Source organism: Monodelphis domestica, chromosome 3, assembly GCF_027887165.1.
Source record: "Monodelphis domestica isolate mMonDom1 chromosome 3, mMonDom1.pri, whole genome shotgun sequence".
NCBI classification, from domain to species: domain Eukaryota; kingdom Metazoa; phylum Chordata; class Mammalia; order Didelphimorphia; family Didelphidae; genus Monodelphis; species Monodelphis domestica.
Window position 1 is genome coordinate 86,691,828 of NC_077229.1, and position 22,338 is coordinate 86,714,165.

The 22,338-nt window shown below is 45.6% G+C and overlaps 1 protein-coding gene across 5 annotated transcripts in view; it reads left to right on the forward strand.

Annotated features, from left to right (window-relative positions):
• NFIC (nuclear factor I C) overlaps positions 1–22,338 on the forward strand; it is a 144,598-nt gene that overhangs the window by 70,225 nt on the left and 52,035 nt on the right. The gene's annotated exons all lie outside the window — the stretch shown is intronic.

Below are 22,338 nucleotides of genomic sequence, written 5' to 3' on the forward strand. Positions count from 1 at the left end.
TCGTAGGAGTAATAACAGCCATGTTTCATGTCATCAGTCCATCCGTTTGCTCCTTCCATGTCTTTGTGGTCACTTTCTACCACATCTCTTCCTTTCCATTTAGCATAGCGAGATGCATTCATGACTGTAAGGAGCTGGATCCCCAGGGTCCAACGGTGACTAGCACAGAGGAGGCCTGACCTCTGAATGTTGACCAGTGGACGTAGTCACAGATCCTCAGACACCTGAGTTGGAGAGTCTTGAGTTCAACATGTGCATTCTGCAGATATTTGGGAAACAGAGTTCCAGAGAGGTCTTGTCGTTGTGCTCGGTGGGCTCCAGATGAATAATAATAATGGCACTTCTATATCTCTTCAAGAATTGCAAAGTGTTTTACAGATATCTCATTTGATGCTCACAACAATCCTAGGAGCTGGGTGCTATTATTATCCTTATCTTATAAATGAGGAAACTGAGGAAGATGGAGGATCATATAGCTAGTAAGTGTCTGAGGCTGGATTTGAACTAGGGTTTTCCTAACCTCACAGCCAGCACTCTATCTATTGTGCCACCTAGATGAAGCCTAACAGCAGGATAAATATCAGGAAATTCCTGTGGGCTGGAAGCCAAGGGGTCAGTGTGGGCACCTGACATGATGGCAGGGGAATGGGGATGCTCTTTGGTAGGATGCCAGATGGAGGTGGAGAAGATTTTAGGAGCAGGCAAGAGGAGTGTCTTATGACCTCCAGAGAGGAGCCAAACTCAAAGAACTCTCAGAGGAAGTTTGCCAAGGAATGGAGAGCTATCGGGGTGAGAGGTACCAGGGCAGAGGAGGAGGCAGTGGAAAGAAAGCTGGATTTGGAGTCAGAGGACCTGAATTTAAATTCCAGTTCTGTTATTACTGGTATGACCTTGGACAAGTCATTTCTCTGGCTTCGGTTTTTTAATTTGTAAATTAAAGGAATTGGATTAGATGATCCTTAAAGTCTTTTCTAGCTCTAAATCGATGTTCCTCTGAGCTTAGGAGGAAAAAGAGATTCACAATGGAAAATGGAAAAAGCTACAGCCTGGAAATTGGGCAACCTGAGTCCTAATCTTGTTTCTCAGAATGGGCAAGTCACACCTGCCCTTTGCAGTCTGTTTCTCCATCAGTCAAGTGAGAGATCTTCTTGAGATTTTAAGTTCCTCACACTCTAAATCTGACAGATTCTGTGTTCCCAGCTCCTTGGCTCCACCAGATGCAGGATATATGTTCAGAGGAAAAATCAAAGATCTTTGGAAGGCTTAGGCTTCATCGTAGGTGGGTTTGATTTTCCTACCCAGTTGCCAGGCTAGGAAGACAGGGTCTTGGGTGACTAGTAAATCAGCCTTCTCCACTTTAGCTATTTATCTGTCTCACACCTAAATCACCATGTTTCCCTCGCCAGTCCATCTGTCTGTTCCTTCCATGTCTTCACTGTCTCTTCCTTTTGATTTACCATAGCAAGACGCATTCACAACTATAAGGAGCTGGATCTCCAGTGTCTAGAACAGTGACTGACACACAGAATGCTGATCAATGGATAGATTCATAGATTTATAGATCATAGATTCATAGCTCATCAAATGCCTGAGTTTGAAGGACGCTTGGAGAGCCTAGAGTTCAACATGCTCATTTTGCAGATAGGGAAATTGAGCCCCAGAAAGGTCTTGTGCTCAATAAGCTTCGTAAACACTGAATAAGTGGCCTCTTCGTGTAAAGTACTCTCTACCAGTGCTGGGGATCCAAAGAGGAAAAATGTCTCCTGTTTTCATTTTTCCACTGAGCCCCAGCCATATGCCTTATGTTCCCGGCTGCCCCTTGCTGAGCTCTTAGGGAGGAGTCCTCTTCCTGGCTATTTTATATCTACATCCCCACCATTTCTCTACCCGTCTCAAATCAGGATTTGATTAGCAGGCTGGGATACCTGGAGTAATCCTGGGGTCCAGGAAGTCATGTCAAGAAATATCTTCACTCACCATGTGCCTAACCCAGGGAGCACAGCACAGTAAATGAGGGATGAGCCTTGGAATCAGGGAGACTGGGATGCCAGTCCTGCTTCGGACACACATTAAGTGTGTGAATTTGGGCAGGTCAATTAACTTTTCATTGTCCCCAGGCAACTCTCTAAGATTGTAAGTTACTGAGGAATTTCTGTTCAGTGTCTGTGGAGGGAGTTTCCATATCAGGAACTAGCCAAACCGATGAATTCATGGGTCTAGACTTCCCTTCCCTTTTTCCCTCCCCTCATGCTTAACATTATGCATTATAATAGGACCAGAGAAGATGAAATCTTAGTTCTTTTTTTTTCTTTTTCTTTTAAAACCCTTACTTTCCATCTTGGAATCAACACTGTGTATTGATTCTAAGTCAGAAGAGCAGTAAAGGGGGGGGGGGGGCAGGCACTGGGTAGCTCAGTGGATTGAGAGCCAGGCCTAGAGACAGGAGGTCCTGGGTTCAAATGTGACCACAGACACTTCCCAGCTGTGTGACCCTGGGCAGGTCACTTGACCCCCATTGCCTAGCCCTTTCCACTCTTCTGCCCAAGACGGAAGGTAAGGGTTTAAAAAAAAAGAAGAGTGGTAAGGGCTAGGCAAGTGACTTGTCCAGGGTCGCACAGCTGTGCAAATTCAAACCTAGGACCTCCTGTCTCTAGGTCTGGTTCTCAATCCACTGAGCCACCCAGCTGCCCCTGAAGTCCTAGGTCTTAAGGATCTTAAGGATCTTGATCTGGTTGGGAAAATAAGACTTTGAGTTATCAAGTTTTATGATTCTAAGAATCTTCAAATCACAGTCTCTCTGACCTGGAAGAAACTTCCTGTCTCACTCTTACCTGAGCAGTCAATCAGCTGGATGAAGGGAAGGATCACTGGATTTTGAGACAGAAAACCCGGGGGGGGGGGGGGGGGGGGGGTTCAGCCTTCCCTTTGCTGCATCAACACCTGTGGACCTGGGGCAAATTACTTACAGTCTCCAGGCTCCAGCTTCCTTCTCTATAAAATGACAGGATTGGATTAGATGATCCTTCGGTCTCCTTCCAACTCTAAATCTGTGATCCTGTGATACCTCGAGGGTATCCAGCCTCTGATATTACATGGCTTGGATTCACTGTGATTTTGGGCCAGTCACTTCCCATCCCACAGCCTTCTTTTCTTCCTCTGCAAAGTGAGAGTGTTGGACTAGATGATCTCCAAGTTACTTTCCATCTCTGTGATCCCACGAGACCAGCCTGACTGGTCTCCAGAAAGCTGAAGTTGACAGAGAAGTGACCTATGAGATCAGGAAGGTGTTATAGTGACTAAATGACCAGACTTGTGGTTCAGATCAGAAGCAGTTGAGGATGTCTACAAGAGGAGAGATCAGTGATGGTTGGAATGATCAGGGAGAAGGTAGAATTGGACTGATCAGATTTGGAAAGGAGAAGTTCTGGGTGTTTTGGGCAGCAGGAATATTAGAGGTAAAATTCAGAAGGGGAGAAGATAATACTTGATCAGTTCTTCATGGATCTATGAGTTATGACCAGAGTGGATGTTCTTCAGTGAGGGGATGATTCTAAATGTCTTTCCAGCTTACAGTGACCTGTCAGAAGCAATGCTCTCATATGGCACAGTCTTTGGGAGCCCAAGATCACTGTCATTCCCCAGCCCAAGACTTAGGGGCAGGGCTTCTCCCTTCCATGGGAGTCAAGATTCAATTGTCTCATGTCCCTTCCATCTCTCATCATTTCTGCCCCAAGCAACTACCCATGAATATATGTGGAAGAGATTGTTGACTGATGGACAGAGAAAAAACTCAGTGAGGACCATGATGTCAAATAACACCATCAACAAAATTTAACTGAGAACTTCAGCTCTGAAGAAGAGCAGAATAATCCTCTTGGCTTGAAGTAAGAGTCTGAGAGAGAAAGATACAATTCCAAAGAGGAAGAAAAATCTCTGGTTGGGAGCCATGATATTGCCAGGACAGTACCTGTTCTAATGCTTGGGCACATGGGCACTTCTGTCTTCTTGTCAAGGGCTAGAGCTAATTGTTATCCACTTCCAAACCCAGATCCCCTAACCACTCCCACCTCACCTACCGACCCAGAGGACTACAGAATTAGAATCGGAAGAGTCCCTGAAGATCATCTAACTGTTCTTACATCATAGACAGAGGAGAGAGGGAACCCAGGAGGAATCTAGTCCAACTTTCCTCCTAATTCCTCTCCCTACCCCCAGGTTAGGAATCTCCTGTCACCTGACAGCTTCAGAAAGACCTGCCTACCATGTCCCTCTGATTGTGGAATACTCTTCCTTGTGTGTCAAGCCGAAATCTACTTCCTTGTAACTTCCTTCTATTATCTTAGTTCTGCCCTCTAAGGCCAAACAAAACAAGTTGAAGTCTTCTTGCAGCTACTTTGGATCTTATTTCTCCCCCCTTATTCCATCCTGCTCCCAAACCTTCCCTGCTCCAGGTGCAACACCTTCATTCCTTCAGCCTAGGCTTTTTGGTTTTGAGACTTTCAAATTCCCATCAGCCCCTTCTGGAGCCTTCTTCTGACCAAACCCTTCACTTAAGTCAGTAGAAGCCTTCTTGAAAATGTGCTGGCTGGAGGTGGATGTAGTTAGTCCTTCAGGTAAGCCAGATGCTGGTAGGACCATCTTCTTTCTCCTTTGGACGGGTGATACCAGATTTTGATTCATGAAGCCTCAGGCTGTCTTATTTTTCTTGACCAATAGGTTATGCCATTGCCTCCTGTTGACCTGGGAGATGCCCCAAACGCCACCCTTTTTTTTAGCTGCCCCCTTCTCCCAGGCAGACATCTCGGTGCTACTCAGGGTGCCTTGACAGCCCTATAAGAAGATGGTGGAATAGACTGGTTGTTGTTTTTTTTTGTCCTACCTCTTCACTGCCTCACCTGTGGCCTGGCATCAGGATGAACACCTGGCCTGGTTTGAAGTTTGACCCAGCCACACCTCTGTGAGGGAGAATCCCCGAGCCATGCAAATAGGCAAAAGTGTGGATCAACCTTTCCAAGCCCCTCACCAGCACAAGAAGAGATCAGAGCCTGGCACATTTAGTAAGTGCTGATTCTATATTTGACCCTTCACCAGGCCACTCAGAACAGGGACAACCTCTCCCCAACACCCCCCCAATACGATGTCCCCACACTGCCTGCCCCCACTTTGCGCTGTACTCTACCTAGCCTGACTCCCAATTTCTCCCAAGTCTCTTATTAATATTTCAAGACTAGGGGGTAGCTGAGTGGCTCAGCAGATTGAGCCAGACCCAGACCCAGGAGGTCCTGGGTTCAAATTTGGCCTCAGACACTTCCTATTGATTAAGTATTGATTCTAAGAAAGAAGGTAAGGGTTAAAATTTTTTTTTCAAGACTATCTGGTGCAATCTCCTCACTTTTCAGATGAGCAAACTGAGGCCCAGAGAGAACAATTGACTTGTCTAGGGTCACCCCGAGAGTATCAGAATCAGAATTGTACTCAGTTCTTCACTGACTCTTAAACCAGAGCTCCCTTCCACAACTCCAGAGCAGTGAGGGAAGGCATAGAGTTGTGTGTAAATTTGTGTGTGGAAACCCTGATCTTTCTTCTTCCTGTTCTCAGGGATAGTTTTCTCTCATCTCAGAGCCAGTTTTAAGGATTTTCTTTATTCCTCCTCCCTTGCCAGCCTCTCTTCCAACTCCCTCCCAACTATCCTTTCCTGGCACGGGCCAGCGGTCATCGTCCCCTCTCCAACCACCCACCCTCCCTGCCAAAGTTGGTGACGTGTTCCTTAGAAAAAGAAAAGGGGGGAAAAAACAAGGAGGAGGAGGGAGACGATTGGGAAGGGGAAACAATAAGTCCCTGCTTCCCTTGCTTGCCTGCCACCTCTCGCCTTTAGCTGGCATGGAGCTCCCCCTGGCACGGGAACTCGACTTCTCCTCTGGTGGGCAATGTGAGGTTCACAGGATACCCAAAATGGCTTCCAGGAGAAAACGGTTTCATCCATGAGCGAGCACATACATGTGCCCAGGCATGCCTGATGTGCCATGGACATGTGTGTCTGTATGCACAGCCCCTTGGCAGTTGTCTTCCTCATGGGTCCGTCCCCCCCCCCCCAAGTTCATTCCTTACTCCCCATCCCGCCTCCTCCTCCCCTTTGGCTCCTGAAATGGCTGCCAGGAAGTGAGGGGGGGTTGGGGGGGGGGGGGAAAGTGGTTCTCCCAGCCAAGAATTTGTTTCGAAAGTAAACAGCGAGTTATTTAAAGTGTGTTGCCTTCCCGCACTCACTCTCTCTCTCTGTCTCTCTCTCTCCTCCTTTTGCTTCCAATAATTTCCCCACGATTGAGTGTCTGGGGCTGCTCACCCGTTTGACACTGGCGGACATCAGAATGTGTGTCGTGTGCACACGCATGTATGTGTGTTGGGGGGGGGGGGCTGGAGGTATTTTTAACCTTCTTGCATTTCCCAGTCTTTCTTTCCACTTTATTCCTTTGAGTTGGGGAGAAAGGGGGAGCATTGGGAGGCAGAATTGGCACACGTGGGCACAAGGAGAGGGCACGGCTGGATAAAGGTTTCATGGGTGCCCGACCACAGTGGATCTTATTCAGGGCGCTTGGCATTGCCAACACCCTGTTGGCATGAGGAGAACTTAACTCCTTCCAGAGGAGCCAGAAGGGAGGGGAGGCAATTGAGCAACACATCAGGAGTCCTGGACCGCCCCCACCCCCACCCCCTTTCCTGGGGACCCACTCCCTGTGCCCAATGCCAGCTCCTCCTGAACACAAAATGGCCGCCAGACCGGAGGGTAGGCTCATTGGAAACGGGGGAAGGGAAGAGAAAATGGCTGACGCCGGACCAGCCCTCGCTGATGACTTCATCAGGGTGCGCAGCCTCCGAAGGGGCCCCCTGGAACATTCCCCCTGCCCACGTGCCACCCCCCACCCCCCAGCCTCTCAAGCCTCAGCCCGGCCAGCCTCGCGTCCTTCCCCGGTCACCGTGGCCGAACATGTGTGAGAAAAGAAAGAAATGAAAAGGATTCACCTCCTACAGGCCCACCATCTTGTCCCCTCCAAGGGAAGTCCTTAGAGACAGACGCCAGGCTGGGGCTGCGAGGAGCCCGTGAGGCAGGGAACCCAGTGTCTCCCCCTCGCCCCACAAAGCCAAGACAGAAATAGCTTCGACTCAGCACCGTTAGCAGTTTTCTTGGGCGAGGTTTTTGAGGGAGAGGGCGGGGATGATGGAGGGGGAGAAGGGGGGGGGGGTAGAGGAATGGGACGCTCCTCTGGGGAGAGGGCACGAGAAGAGCGTGGCAGCGCGCCGGGTGAGCCCGGAGGGGGGCTGGCTGTGGATGCCAACCCAGCACCCCCATGAAGCCGAAAGCCAAGAAAGCGAAACACCCGCAGGCCAAACGGACAAGGGGGGGCCTGAGGGAGGAGGAGGGTGGCAGGAAGAAAAGAAACTTTTCTTTGGAAAGAGATTCCGATTCAGGTTGGCTCAGGCCCAGGCTGCAGGCGGAGAAAAGGAAGATGGAAAGTGTGGTCCAGACTCGGAGGAGTTCATCTGGTCAGCTTTTGCAGAAGAAAGGAGAGACAGAGATCTGGGGCAAGACTGGATTACCAGATTAGACAGGACTCGGGAAAGGTCATCTAGTCCATCTTCCTGCCTCTGGACAGGACTGTAGCCAAACCAATCCAACCCCTTGAGAATCTCTTCTTCTTTTTTAAAATTCGTAACTTCCATCTTGGAATTAGTACCAAATATTGTTTCCAAGGCAGAAGAATAGCAGTAAGGGCAAAGCAATTGAGGTTAAGTGACTTGCCCAGGGTCACACAGCTAGGATGTATCTGAGGGCAAACTTGAACCCAGAACCTCCCATCTCTAGGCCTGGCTCTCTATCCACTGAGCCACCTTCCACCTCCATCTCTTCTACTTCAAAAAACAACTTCTAGAGACTGGGATTTCTATAAATTCCCACTTAATAATTTGCTCACATCCACTATTCTTTTCTTCCACATTTTTGATCCTCAAAAAAAAAAAACTGAGGTGGTTTGGGTAGGACTCACTTATGCCACAAATGAGGAAACTAGAGCCCAGAGGAGGAAGGTAACTTCCCTTTAGGTCCCACCTAGAGTTAGCCATAGCTCCAAGACTAAAAGCCACATCCCCTGGACTCTTTCGACTAGTTTTGGCGATGCTGTCTCCCTACAAGGACACTAACCCTAATATAAATTTTGAATACTTCTGTCCTGCAGAAATTTTGTCTGGACAAACATCCTCTCTAGTAATGAGGATTATGGCCCTTCCGTATCTTAGGAAATGAGATTTGTGAGTTGCTTTTATCTTAAAAATTCATCACCAAGGAGCCAGATGTGTAGTGATGAGAGGCATCAAACTCAGAAAGGTTAGTCCTTACATGGCGGAAATGTAAGTCAGTCCCTAGACGTGTGGGCGAATCCTTTCTCATTTGGCGGGACCTACCACCAGAGTTCCCAATCCTCCAACAAGGCTTTCATTAGCCTGTGCTCAAATCCACGCCATCATGGGGCAGTGAAGAAGGGCATGATGGGTGGCTATGAACTCACCTGAATCCTCTAGCCTATGTGCAGATTAATCCCTGATCACACTTGAGACCTCATGGCCCTCCTCTTCCCTACAGAAATTATGTCTGCCTGAACCAAGGTCTTTGCATCATTATTCATTGTAGTAAAGATTGAAGAGAGCTGATTAAGTCCCTCGATATATCCCAGAAAGACAGAATTTGAGAGCTGGAAGGGATGTCAGTGGCCATCTAATCTAACCCACACCCAAAAGGAATCCTCGATGTAAAGCATGATTTCTCTTCTGTATACTCAAGGGCCTTCAAACTGTAAAAGTTAAATTAGCTTCTAGTAATAAAAGTATTACATTTGGTGAGGTTTATTAAAGATTATTAGAAATCAAGAATACAGAATAATAAACCACGTGCCTAGGGCTGATTAGCCCATTCACAGTCTACTTACTACAAGTTGCAACGTCTGAGTAGAGGAAGAGGCTCTTGGGAGGCAGAGAGCCTGTTAAATACTAAATTGTGATCTCGCCCAGGTGGAGACTCAGGTGAGATTATAGGGAATTCTGGGAAGTACCAAGGACTTCTGGGGATTGACGTCTGGGGTTCAAATCTCCATTTTTACAAAACTCAATTAGGGTCATAGAATTTAGAACTGAAAGAGACCTTAAGGGGGCATCTAGTTCAACCCCCTCATGTTACAGGCACGACAGTGAGACCTAAAAAGGGTAAGAGACTTGTTCAGGGTTACGCCAAGTAGTATGGGGCAAAAGTGCGATCGAAGCCACTGAATACAAGCTCCAAATCCAGTGGGTTTTCCCCCCTATTGTACTACAACGTCCCCTCGATTTTTAAACATTCAAAGGGAGTTATGGCACTCATGGAGGAAAGTGAATATAGAGGAGATAACATAAAGCCAAATATAACACAAAGGCTATCCGATATCATGAAAACCCTCGGTAAGATGGGTCTTGAGGGACAGAACCAGGGCTTGTGCCCTTTCTCCCAGGTGGGTTTTAATGCCCCTTGTTTCCAAAACCCTCCTGCTCATTTTTAATAGCAGGATCAATGGGGAAGATGTGGAAGAGGAGTGGGAAGATGCAAGTGTTTGTTGAGGAAGTCAGTTTTCCAGGAGTCTGGTTCCATTGAGTGGTGTTGTGTAATGGAAGACACCAGACGGCTAATGCTGAAAATTAGTCAGTGGTTGGGCATTAGCTTTGGCATATTTCAATATTCTAAGGATCCATGATTTAGTTGGGTGGGCAGGAAGGGAATGCTCCTTCTACCCAATGCAAATTGAAGACTCCTCTCGTCCTTAATAAGTGGTTTTCATAGGCTGTTATGGCTAAAAACATTCATCACCCTGGAAGCCAGCCTGGTGATAGTCTTCTCCGAACGCATCTGGGCTGCTCTTTGGGAAACAAAAGGGAGCCTTACACAAAGGCTTTATAGCTTGCTAGGACCTTCCACAATTTATACTCTGCTATCAGAGCCTTTTTCCATCCAGGGGCATTAGAGTAGGATATTAACTGAGGCACACAATGGAGGAAGTGTGGCACAATGGATAGAGAGATGGACTTGCCGTCAGAAAGACACAGATTCAAATTCTGTCTCTGCTGCTTAGCAGGGTGACCCCAGGGAAGTCACTTAAATTCTAGCAATAAGCTAGAGCACTGGGCCTGGAGTTAGGCCTAGAGTTCAAATCCAGTATTAGACATGTAGTAATTGTATAACCTCAGTAAGTCACTTAACCTCTGTTTTCTTTGGTTTCCTTATCTGTAAAATTGGGCTAATAATAGTGCCTAGCTCCCCAGGTAGTTGTGAAGATCAGATTAAATAATATTTGTAAAGCTCCTAGCATAGTGTCTAGCATTAATAAATGCTTGCTTCCTTCCTCTGTGAAACTCAAGCATTTCTCTAGGATTCATCTACCGAGTCATAAACAGGTTACGACTAGGAGAGTTCCCACACCTGGAGTTCCCAAACTGGCAGAAATCCTTTGCATTTTTGCAATATAATTCAATATAATCATCACAATAACAACATAGTGCTTTAAGGTTTGCAAAGTGCTTTCCAAATATCTTAAAACTTATAACACTTATAACGCTGGGAGGTAGAGGCTCTTATCATCCCCCTTATATCACCATATATCCCCACGCAATAATATATTTATCCAGCTATTTATTGTTACAGACAACATTATATAGAGTATTGCATTTGATTTCAGATCTTCTGTGTCTGTGTGTTAGTACGGCCCTTTTACACATGGGGAAACTGAGGCTTAGAGAAACTGACTTGTCCAATATCAGGCAGCTCCTAAGTGGTAGAAATGCATCTCTAACACAAGTATTCAAACTAAGCCAGTTCCACTGTATGACAAACAATTTGCTGTAGTCAACCAAGCCCCAGGCTGAGAGCAGAGCCTGGTCATGCACAAATGGATGGATGATGGGAAATGGGTATCCTTGTGGTGGATGGATGCTGACAAGTTCAAAGTTGCCCCATAAACTGGAAAAGCACTGTGTTTGTTCAACCTTCAGGCCATCCGATTTGACCCTGCTATGTCCAAATCCATGGGATAAACTGGGTTGTGTCAGGATAGAATTGTGGGTGGCTCTGAGGCATGATCCCAAATACCCCTCCCAAGTGGGATGGCCCAGCCTGCAGGTTCCACAGGATACCTTCCCAACGTCATAGAACAAATTGGGGCTAATATATCTGTAAACAGGGAAGGACTGTTAGTACATTTTGTAATTGGGGTTCTGTTTACATTTCTATTGTCTACAGCAATCACTTGTTTGTTTGAACTGGAGTGCTTTAGGTCATAATAGTCATTAGTGCCTACCAGTGAGAGGTAGTAACATCCTGGAATTTCACAAGTCTCTGTGAATTCCCCAGGGCTTGCATCTGCAGGGCAAGACCCAGACAGTCTATTTTCATGAGACAGTTGTAATCAAGGAACAGGATCTTGCTAATGCTAACAAATAATTGTCTTTCACGCACCCAAAAATTGTTTTGCCAATGAGACTTTGGTTAAGATGTTCTTCATCCTGAAGAGCAAGAATTCTTGATAGATCTCAGGTTCATCAGATGGCAGATCTGGGAGGGCCCTTAGAACAGAAAACAGGAATGTCAGAGCTGGGAGGGAGCTTAGAACACAGAATGTCAGAGCTGGGAGAGTCCTTAGAACAGAGAATATCAGAGCTGGGAGAGTCCTTAGAACACAGAATGTCAGAGCTGGGAGAGTCCTTAGAACAGAGAATATCAGAGCTGGGAGAGTCCTTAGAACACAGAATGTCAGAGCTGGGAGAGTCCTTAGAACAGAGAATATCAGAGCTGGGAGAGTCCTTAGAACACAGAATGTCAGAGCTGGGAGAGTCCTTAGCACAGAGAATGTCAAAGCTGGGAGGGAGCTTAGAACAGAGGATGTCAGAGCTGGGGGGACTCTTAGAACAGAGAATGTCAGATCTGGGACAGTGCTTAGGACACAGAAGGTCAGAGCTGGGAGGGTCCTTAGAACAGAGAATGTCAGAGCTGGGAGGGTCCTTAGAACAGAGAATGTCAGAGCTGGGAGAGTCCTTAGCACAGAGAATGTCAAAGCTGGGAGGGAGCTTAGAACAGAGAATGTCAGAGCTGGGGGGACTCTTAGAACAGAGAATGTCAGATCTGGGACAGTGCTTAGGACACAGAAGGTCAGAGCTGGGAGGGTCCTTAGAACAGAGAATGTCAGAGCTGGGGGGACTCTTAGAACAGAGAATGTCAGAGCTGGGAGGGAGCTTAGAACAGAGAATGTCAGAACTGGGAGGAAGCTTAGAACAGAGAATGTCAGAGCTAGGAGAGTCCTTAGAACAGAGAATGTCAGAACTGGGAGGAAGCTTAGAACAGAGAATGTCAGAGCTGGGGGGACTCTTAGAACAGAGAATGTCAGATCTGGGAGAGTCCTTAGAACAGAGAATGTCAGAGCTGGGAGGGAGCTTAGAACAGAGAATGTCAGAGCTGGGAGGGTCCTTAGAACACAGAATGTCAGATCTGGGACAGTGCTTAGGACACAGAAGGTCAGAACTAGGAGATCCTTTAGAACACAGAATGTCAGAACTGGGAGGGCCCTTAGAACACAGAATTTGAGGGCTGGGAGGTAAATCAGAATATAGAACATAAAATATCAGAACTGGAAGAAATCTTAGAACATAAAATACAAAATGTCCAAGCTGGAAGGATCCATAGAGATCCTCTCTCTGTCCCTCTCTGAGTCTTAGAATTTGAGTCTAGCTAAGAGGCCATTTAGGGCTACCTGTACCTGGCCCCCCAAATCCCTACTAGAACATTCCCAAAAAGTGATCTATCATTCAGGCCCTTCTTGGCCTATTCCAATAAGAAGGAGCCCACTATCCCCTTGAGAAAGCTGATTCCACTTTAAGAATTGTTCAACTCTTTGTTGTGCTCTCTTAGAACCAAACAACAAGACTAATCCCTCTTGCGCTTAATGATCCTTCAGATACTTAAAAGTGGCCATCATGTTCTCCAAAGTCTTTTCCTCTCCAGACTAAACAATACCACATTTCTTCAACCCTCATGTCATAAGGTTGAGGACCATCACCACAATGATCTTCCATTTTTTGTAGAGTCCATAACTGAACCCAGCATTGCAGATGTGGCCTCGCTGGGGTGGAGGGCAGTGGGCCTATTGTCCTCAATTATTCTGGACACCCTTTCTCTCCTAATGCAGCCTGAGATCATGGGAGCTCTTATGGCCACCCTGTTGGGTAGGCAGCGTGGGGTGTGGATTGAGGACAAGATGAGAAATAGGATGACTCTAAGCAGGGGTTCCCGGTAACTCCTCTCTAAAACTCTAAAGGATAGAGTAAGCTAGCTGCCCACTGGTAGCATACTTTGCTAGAGGGAAGTTCTTCACTGGGAGTTCCCTATACCTAATGAGATCACAAGTCCTGGAGGGAAAAAGTGGATTTCTATTGAGCTTCCAGCCCACCCAGATCATCTGGTCCAACCTTCTAATTTTAGGAAGGTTTATTTAACAGTCAGACAGACAGACAGACAGATAGATAGATAGATAGATAGATAGATAGATAATTAGGTAGATAGATGATGGATTAGATAAATAGATGATAGATTAGATAGATAAATAATTATATAGATGGTAGATTAGATAGATAGATGATAGATAGATAATTAGATGATGGATTAGACAGATGATGGATAGATGATAGATTAGATAGATAATTAGATGATGGATAAGACATGATGGATAGATAGATAGATGATAGATTAGATAGATAGACAATTAGATAGATGATGGATTAGATAGATAATTAGATAGAGCAAATATTTATTGGACCCTTACCATGTGCCTGGCACTATGCTAAATGCTAAGACTGTACATATAAGTAAACAGAAAGACAGTCTCTGCCCTCCAGTAGCTCACATTCTAAATGGGGAAGGCAGCACAAAGAAGAGAGATGAAGGTGGATGGAGGGGGAACAGTACCAGGGTTAGCCAGAGAGGTTAAGGGACTTGCTGGACACCGCCCAGTATTGGCAGAACTGGGCCTTGACCTCAAGTCTTCAGAATCCTAGCCCAGCTCTTTCCTTTATACTTTTAATCCTAGGCATTCCCTAATAAGGTAGAGAGGGGTCGGGGTTATCATGATCATCGCAGAGACAGAATCTGAGGCCCCGAGCGAGGCGGTGAAGCTAGAACAAATACGAAATTCCACAAGCAGTCTGAACCCCACGTTCAGCTCAAGGTCCCACATCAAAGGATCACAGATTTGTCAGGCAGATAAGAGGAGAAGTAGATAGGGCTGGATTTGGAGTCAGGGCGACGCGAGTTCAAGTGCAGGCCCAGACACTCTTAATAGTGTGTGACTGTGCAATTCTCTTACTGTCTCTCAGCCACAGTTTTCTCATCTCTAAAATGGGGGCGATAATAATAGCAGCTACATCACAAGTTTGCAAGTTGCTATATATAAATACTTACCGAGTTTGAATCTTGCCCCATTTGCCAAGCTTATGACCACTGACAAGGTGCTTAACTTATTGTTACACTCAAATTATGACATATAACTTTGCAAATCTAGAAATGTTACTCATTTTATTAATTCATTAAATCCAACCCCTTCCATAGATTAGGAGACTGAGGCTGACAGAGATTGTACCCAAGATCCAACCCCTTCCATAGATTAGGAGACTAAGGCTGACAGAGATTGTACCCAAGATCCAACGCCTTCCATAGATTAGGAGACTGAGGCTGACAGAGATTGTACCCAAGATCCAACCCCTTCCTTAGATTAGGAGACTGAGGCTGACAGAGATTGTACCCAAGATCCAACCCCTTCCATAGATTAGGAGACTGAGGCTGACAGAGATTGTACCCAAGATCCAACCCCTTCCATAGATTAGGAGACTGAGGCTGACAGAGATTGTACCCAAGATCCAACCCCTTCCTTAGATTAGGAGACTGAGGCTGACAGAGGTTGTACCCAAGATCCAACCCCTTCCATAGATTAGGAGACTGAGGCTGACAGAGGTTGTACCCAAGATCCAACCCCTTCCTTAGATTAGGAGACTGAGGCTGACAGAGGTTGTACCCAAGATCCAACCCCTTCCATAGATTAGGAGACTGAGGCTGACAGAGGTTGTACCCAAGATCCAACCCCTTCCATAGATTAGGAGACTGAGGCTGACAGAGATTGTACCCAAGATCCAACCCCTTCCATAGATTAGGAGACTGAGGCTGACAGAGATTGTACCCAAGATCCAACCCCTTCCTTAGATTAGGAGACTGAGGCTGACAGAGGTTGTACCCAAGATCCAACCCCTTCCATAGATTAGGAGACTGAGGCTGACAGAGGTTGTACCCAAGATCCAACCCCTTCCATAGATTAGGAGACTGAGGCTGACAGAGATTGTACCCAAGATCCAACCCCTTCCTTAGATTAGGAGACTGAGGCTGACAGAGATTGTACCCAAGATCCAACCCCTTCCTTAGATTAGGAGACTGAGGCTGACAGAGATTGTACCCAAGATCCAACCCCTTCCTTAGATTAGGAGACTGAGGCTGACAGAGATTGTACCCAAGATCCAACCCCTTCCACAGATTAGGAGACTGAGGCTGACAGAGATTGTACCCAAGATCCAACCCCTTCCACAGATTAGGAGACTGAGGCTGACAGAGATTGTACCCAAGGTAGTAAGGGACAGAGCTGGGGTCCCAAAGAAGTTCCTCACTTTAAATCCCACCCCCTTTCCTTTGCAGTAAGTGGCCTCCCCCAGAGCTAGTTCTGTCCTAGATCTTGTGTCCCTACCCCAGGGGTATCAGCACCCACCAAGGTCTTCCTGGGTCCATTTCTGTGAACAGACAGGGCCAGAAGGAGCCTGCTGGACCCACCCCCTGGCTCTTTGAAGATGGGGCTCTGTAGGCAGCAGAGGCGCAGTGAGATGTGGGCGATTTATCAGTGTCAGCAGGCGTCGAGTGCTGCATCCCCAGCACCATGATTAATCCTGCCTCTGTGGAAGGTGACCCTGGGTGGGGAGGAGAGGATCCTGCCGGTGGCAGGGCACAGAGCGAGGGCCCAGCCCAGCAGGGACAGATGTGTCAAGGACAAAGCAGTCAGGCCCGGCTAAGAGCTTGCCTCAGAGACTGCTTACCCAACAAAGATTCTAAAGCACTTTCTTTCTAAAATAGAGTTCCAGGGAAAAAAAAGAGAACTGAAGGAGGGGGGTGGAGGGGCAGCCAGTCAAAACAAAATGTAAGTGCAGGCAAGAACTGAAATTCCTTCTGTCCTGGAAACTGCGGAGACCCAGGTTCCAATCCTGCCTTTGCCACTAGCACGGTGCAAGCACAGGGAACATTGATTCCCATTTGCAGCCTTATTTCTTCCTCTGCAAAACGAGGCATTAGGAATGGATGACCTCCCAGGTTTTCTTTAGCTCTGACATTTTGTGATTCAATGATCCTACTTTGAAGAATCCAGTCTTAAAAATGTAAGGTGCGTTCTCCATTCTAGTGGGTATGTGAGTTTGCATGTGGTTTGGATATTAACTGGCCGGCGTTGGACATTAGCCAGCTCTCTAGCATTAGCTATAATGTGCAGTCCATCCAGGTCAAAGGAAAGCTTGTTTTCAGACCCTGGGACTATGGGGGCAGGGCTGGGGTTAAAAGCAGTCCAAGTCTATGTAATGACAATATTTTTTATATTTATGGAATGTAACGGTATCAATCAATAGCTAGACAAGACCACAGAAGTCATCCAGGCTAACTGTTCCATTTGACAGATGAAGAAATAAGGCCCAAAGAGTCTAAAAATCGCCAGGGCCATTGGGTTCTGCCATCCACCGTGTCTGGACTAGGATTAGAACTCAGAGCTTCTGACTCCAAAGCCAGCTCTCGTTCCACTCTGATTGGATTGATTAGAGGAAGCTTCCAGGATTGATGTAGAAATGCTTCATGGGAAAGGTGGAGGGTCCAGGAAGTATCTCAGGAAGGGAAGAGTGACAGGCTGATAGAGGAAGGGCATTCCAGGCAAAGCCCTGGAGAGCCATGGCAACGGTTTCTGTGGTGCCCCCACCACTGGGAGGGTCATTTCCCTGTTTCCAAAGTACAGGCTGTCCTGGGGCTGGGTACGGGAGGGAAGGAGCAAAGAACTATTTGCTAAAAATACCCCACTCCCCACTACGTCATTTCCTGTCCCCAGAAGCTTCCCTTCAACTGAAGGACAAGCCACACCCTGGATGGGGGCTCTGGGCAGCCAATCGCCACCTCCAGGCCAGGTTGTATCCCCCAGATTGCCAGAGCTCTGGGGATTAAATCATGTAGATCATTTTCATTCATTTGCATAGCATCCTGGCTCTAAATCCATAGCATACAGGAAAAGTAAATTGATATGCTAAAAATAATAGCTTTAGATTTCTATAGCGCTATGGTTTAGGAAAGGATGCCTTCCCAATACTCCTTTGAGGTAGATGGAACAAGGATGATTGCATCCATTTTACAGCAAGAGGAAACTAAATCTTGGAGAGATAAAGTGACTTTGGTCACACATCTCTTAGCCTAAAACCCAGGTCTACCACTAATTTGCTCTAATTTGTGCAAACTACTGAAAGAGGCAATATAGAGGAAGAGGAAGGAAGAATACCTACCTGTTGAGAGGAAGTCAAAAGGCCAGTGAAGGAATTATCTTATTAAGTAGACACATGGCACAGGGAGCAAAGAGACAAAAGAGGCCTGAGTTCAAATTCCACCTCAGATACTTTCTAGCAATGTGACTGAAGGAGTCTCTTAATCTCTTATCCCATTTCCTTGTATATAAATGGGAATAGTATTAACACATATCTCACAGAGTTGCCATGGGATTCTCTCTCTCTCTCTCTCTCTCTCTCTCTCTCTCTCTCTCTCTCTCTCTCTCTCTCTCTGTCTCATCTCTGTCAGTGTGTCATAGGCTAGAGAACCAGCAAGTCAGGATGTCCTGGTTCAAGTCATCCCTCTGACACATGCTGGTTACGTAGCCCTCTCTATAAATACGACTGTTATTAAGAGCTCCCCTTCCTCATATATTGCTGTACAGTTATAGGTTGAAGTTGGAGTTGAGACTCTCCAAGGTCCCTTCCAATTTGGAGACTCTATAAACAAACCTCTTCACTTCTACTGGCTAACTCTCAATCATCTTCAAATATCTTTTGTCATCCCCAGCCTGAATTCCAGGTCGGTGGAATACAGCTTTTTCCCTCGTGTCCTATTTCTTATGCCTGTCCATCTGCCCATTCACCCATGCAAAGGAATTTCCTACTATGGGACATGCCACGTGAGGCCCTAAGGGCAGGGCTCTGAGGGGCACGAGCCTGAGTAGGACAGGGTCCCTGTCCTCAAACAGCTTACAGTTTAGTAAGAAGGGTAGGGCATAGACACAAATGACTTGAGGTTTTGTTTTTTTTAATTCCATTAAAAATACCAGTTGCATAAATAAAGGGGACACCTGGAGATTCATGGGAAGGGAAAAAAAGATTTGTGGGTTCCCACTGACCTCGCTGTGATTCAACAGTGTGATGTGGTAACCAAAAACAATTCATGTACTCTTAGGCTTCATTAACAGAAGCTTAATGTCCACAGGGAGGAAGGTTGATAGATAGTCCCAATGCCCTTTATCCCTAATAATTATACTAATTATTTTTGAGAGAGAAGAATTATTTGGTGCAACTCCAATGGTAGGAAGTCAAGTCAAGTGTTGGAAATACAAAGAAAGCAAAAATAGGCCCTGCCCTCAAGAAGCTCACAATCTAACGGAGGAGATTATACCCAAACAGCTAAATAGAATTATGTACACATATATGTTTATATTACATGTAAATAACATTGTATGTCAAGAAAATATATTTATGTTCTATATTATACATAGATAATATATGTAACAACAAATAATATGCTTGTTATATATTAAATATATTTTGCATAGAGAAGATATATTTATATGATATACAACTAAATCTAAAATACATAAACATATATGCACACATGCATGTATATCTAAGTACATACATGCATATATACATGTGGATAGGTATGTATTTAAAATCAGAATTAATCTCTAAGGAAATTACTAGCAGTGGGATTTGAGGGAAGGGGATGGAGAGAGACCAGAAAAGGCTTCTTATAGAGGAAGGATTTGAGCTGAGTTTTCACCAGAGAGACAGATTTGGACTCATTATTAAAAAAAAAAAACTACAATGGTCCAGAGCTTTCCATCAGCGGAAAAGGCTGCCTCATGAAACAATGATCTCCCTATCTCTGGAGGGTCCCATGCAGAAGCTCAATGACTATGAGAGGGGCTGTAAAATGGACTCATACCAGAGAAGAGGGTGGACAGTCACTGTTTCCAAATTGCCAAGACCATGGCACATTTTTACAAGACTGAAAATTTTTCACTATCAAAAATCTCTACTTTTAAAATCCATAAAAGGACTGTACCCCTCTCCTCACCACACATCCGAAGCTTTTTCCTTCTTCTAGGCTCCTAATCCCTGCTCTGCTGCCCAGGATCCTAAAAAGCCCAGAGAAGTCCAAGATACAAAATGCTGATCATTCTTAGCCCAAAGGCTACCTTGGGGTGGGAAGAGCCCTTCTAGATCGGATGACAAAGATTCTACATTCTAAGCTTCCTTCCATCTCCAAGATACTTTCCACAGCTAATATTCTGTCATTCTAGAGAAGTTCCCATTTCCTCTTTCCCCACAGTTTCAAGTTCCTCTGAAGGCAATGGAAAATTTGGATCTTGGAGAACAATACCTCCTGTTATTTAGAATCCAAGATTGTCATAGTGAGGAGAGGCTGGTATCTGGAATGAAGTATGGTCAGAGTTAGAGTGCTTAGGCCAACGTAGGCCAGATGGATCTCATAGTGCCAAGCCACTGGGCAGTATTTGCAGCCCACTACTCCCTGGGAAAATGCCCCAAGTGCCCCAGTCACATGGCCTAGTGCCCACTGGAGCATTCCCTGCCCTGAATTGGGCCCATGTATTAGAGGCCAGAGGGCCGTAGGCAGCAGGAGGAGCCAGGGAGGTGCTGAGACTACATGCCCAGGTTGGTTCAAACCCAACTGGATGGAAGTCGTTGGCTGGGCATCTCCCCAACTTTGAACGTGTCTGGCTGGTTTTGGGCAAGGGTTACTTCTCAGCCCTTGGCTGGTCCTGTTATGGAGAGACCTCTGGGCAGAGCTCTTCAGAGTTGGCCTGTTTTCTGGTCAATCCCATTCTAGGCATCATTGGGATAGTCTCCCAAAGAGTTCCTGATGGTCTGTTCTTTCCTGTACTTACTGTGCCACCCCCTCATTCAACCAGATGCTACCTGTTGCCTGTTGCCACCTGAAGGGCTTGAGACAGCATCACTGGCATTGGCTTTTGTCCCACAGAAACCATCCAAAAGCTCAGGAGCAAGGACAGGGGATGGCTTGAGTGATCAAGGCTGGTGATGGTTCCATTGTCTTCATAATAATAGCTGGCATTTGCACAGAACCCTCTGGTTTTCAGAGCTCTTCACAAAGCATAGCCATTATCTCTTTCAGTCTTCCCAACAGTCCTGTGAGGTAGGTAGGGAGGACAGAGATCATTATCCTTATTTTACAAATGAGAAATCTGAGGTATAGAGCAGTTTAATGACTTTCCCAAGACCACGCTGCCCAAGTGGCAGAATGAGGATCCCAAACCAAAGTCTCCTGTCTCCAGATTCATAATCCAATATAGTGCCATAATTGACATATTATGGTCCCTTTTAGGGGCATCTGTTTTAGGAGGGATGCTGACAAGCTATCGCATGTCAAAAGGCAGAAGACTGGGATGGGGAAGGAACTGGGGAAATCCAGTCACATGGGGGACTATCAGAGGAACTAGGGATGCTTACCATGAAAAATCGATCAATGAAAAAAGCATCCATTGTATGCCAGGCATTGTGCTAGGTATTACACTAGGGATACAAAGAAAATGCCAAAATCAACCCCTGCCCTCAAAGGGCTTATATTCTAATGGAAGAGATGACATGGCAAGAAATAGATACATATGCAATATATACAGATAAATATATACAAATAAAGATATACAACAGATAGTGGGATTTAAGCTGAGTCTTGAAGAAAGCCAGGGAAGTGTAAGAGTCTGCAGTGATCAGGAAGAATATTTCGGACCTGGAGGACAGCAAGCAGAAAGGCATGGAAATGAGAAATGGAGGATTGTATGAGGAGAAAAACAAGTGGGTTAATATGGTTGGATTGTAGAGGGTATAGAGGGCAGCAGAGTATAAGAATAGAAAGGTAAGAATAAGTAAAAAGCAAGTAAAAAACTTTAGGTGTCTGGAAAAAAAAGGACTTTACATTTGATTCCAGAGGTAATAGGGAGCCACTGAAATTTACTGTATAGGGAAGGGTGTCTATTTGAGCTGTGCTCACTCTGACAGCTATATAGAGGTTGGATTGGAGGTGGAGACAGTTGAGGCAAGAGATCAATTTGGAGACAATTGCAATGATCCAAAGGAGGGGTCATTAGGGCCTGAACTACTACTACTACTAATATTAATATTAATACGAATATAATATAATATAAATAGTAATACTAATTAATATTAATATTAATATTAATAATACTAATATTAGTATTAATAATACTAATATAAATATTAATAGGGGAGGGGTGTAGTAATGATCTTCACACATCAGAAGGGCTGTCCTGGGAAAGAGACTGCAGACTTAGCCTACTTGACTCTAGAAGGCAAAATAGAGACCCAGGCAGGGGTGGGAGTTATGGGGATTCAGATTTCAGTTATTAGAAAAAACTTTCTTCCAATCAGAGCTGTCCAATGACAGGCTCTAAACCCTATAAGGTCAAGCAACATGTCTTACATTAGCTCCCCTCAGCTTCTAGCACAAAATTCTGCTTCGAGTAGCCACTTCATCAGTTCTCCCTCCAATTTTAATTATTTTTTTCAGTTACATGTAGAAACAGTAGTTTTTCTGACATTTTAGAATACTTAATCAGTTTTTGTTAAATAAATGAGTGAGTAAATGGACAGAGGAAGAAGCTATCTCAAGAGGTAATAAACTGGTAGGAAGGGGCAAGATAGTGAAGGACTTTGAATACCCAACAGAGGATGTTATATTTGAGCCTTGAGATCATAGGGGGTCGTTTGAGTGTATTAAGTAGAGGGTGACGTGTATTTTAGAAAAATCACTTTGGGCATGGAGATCAACCAGAAGGATAGTGCAGTGATTCAAGTGTAAGGTGAGAGGAGTCTGCACCAACATGATGGCTCTGTGAATGGAGA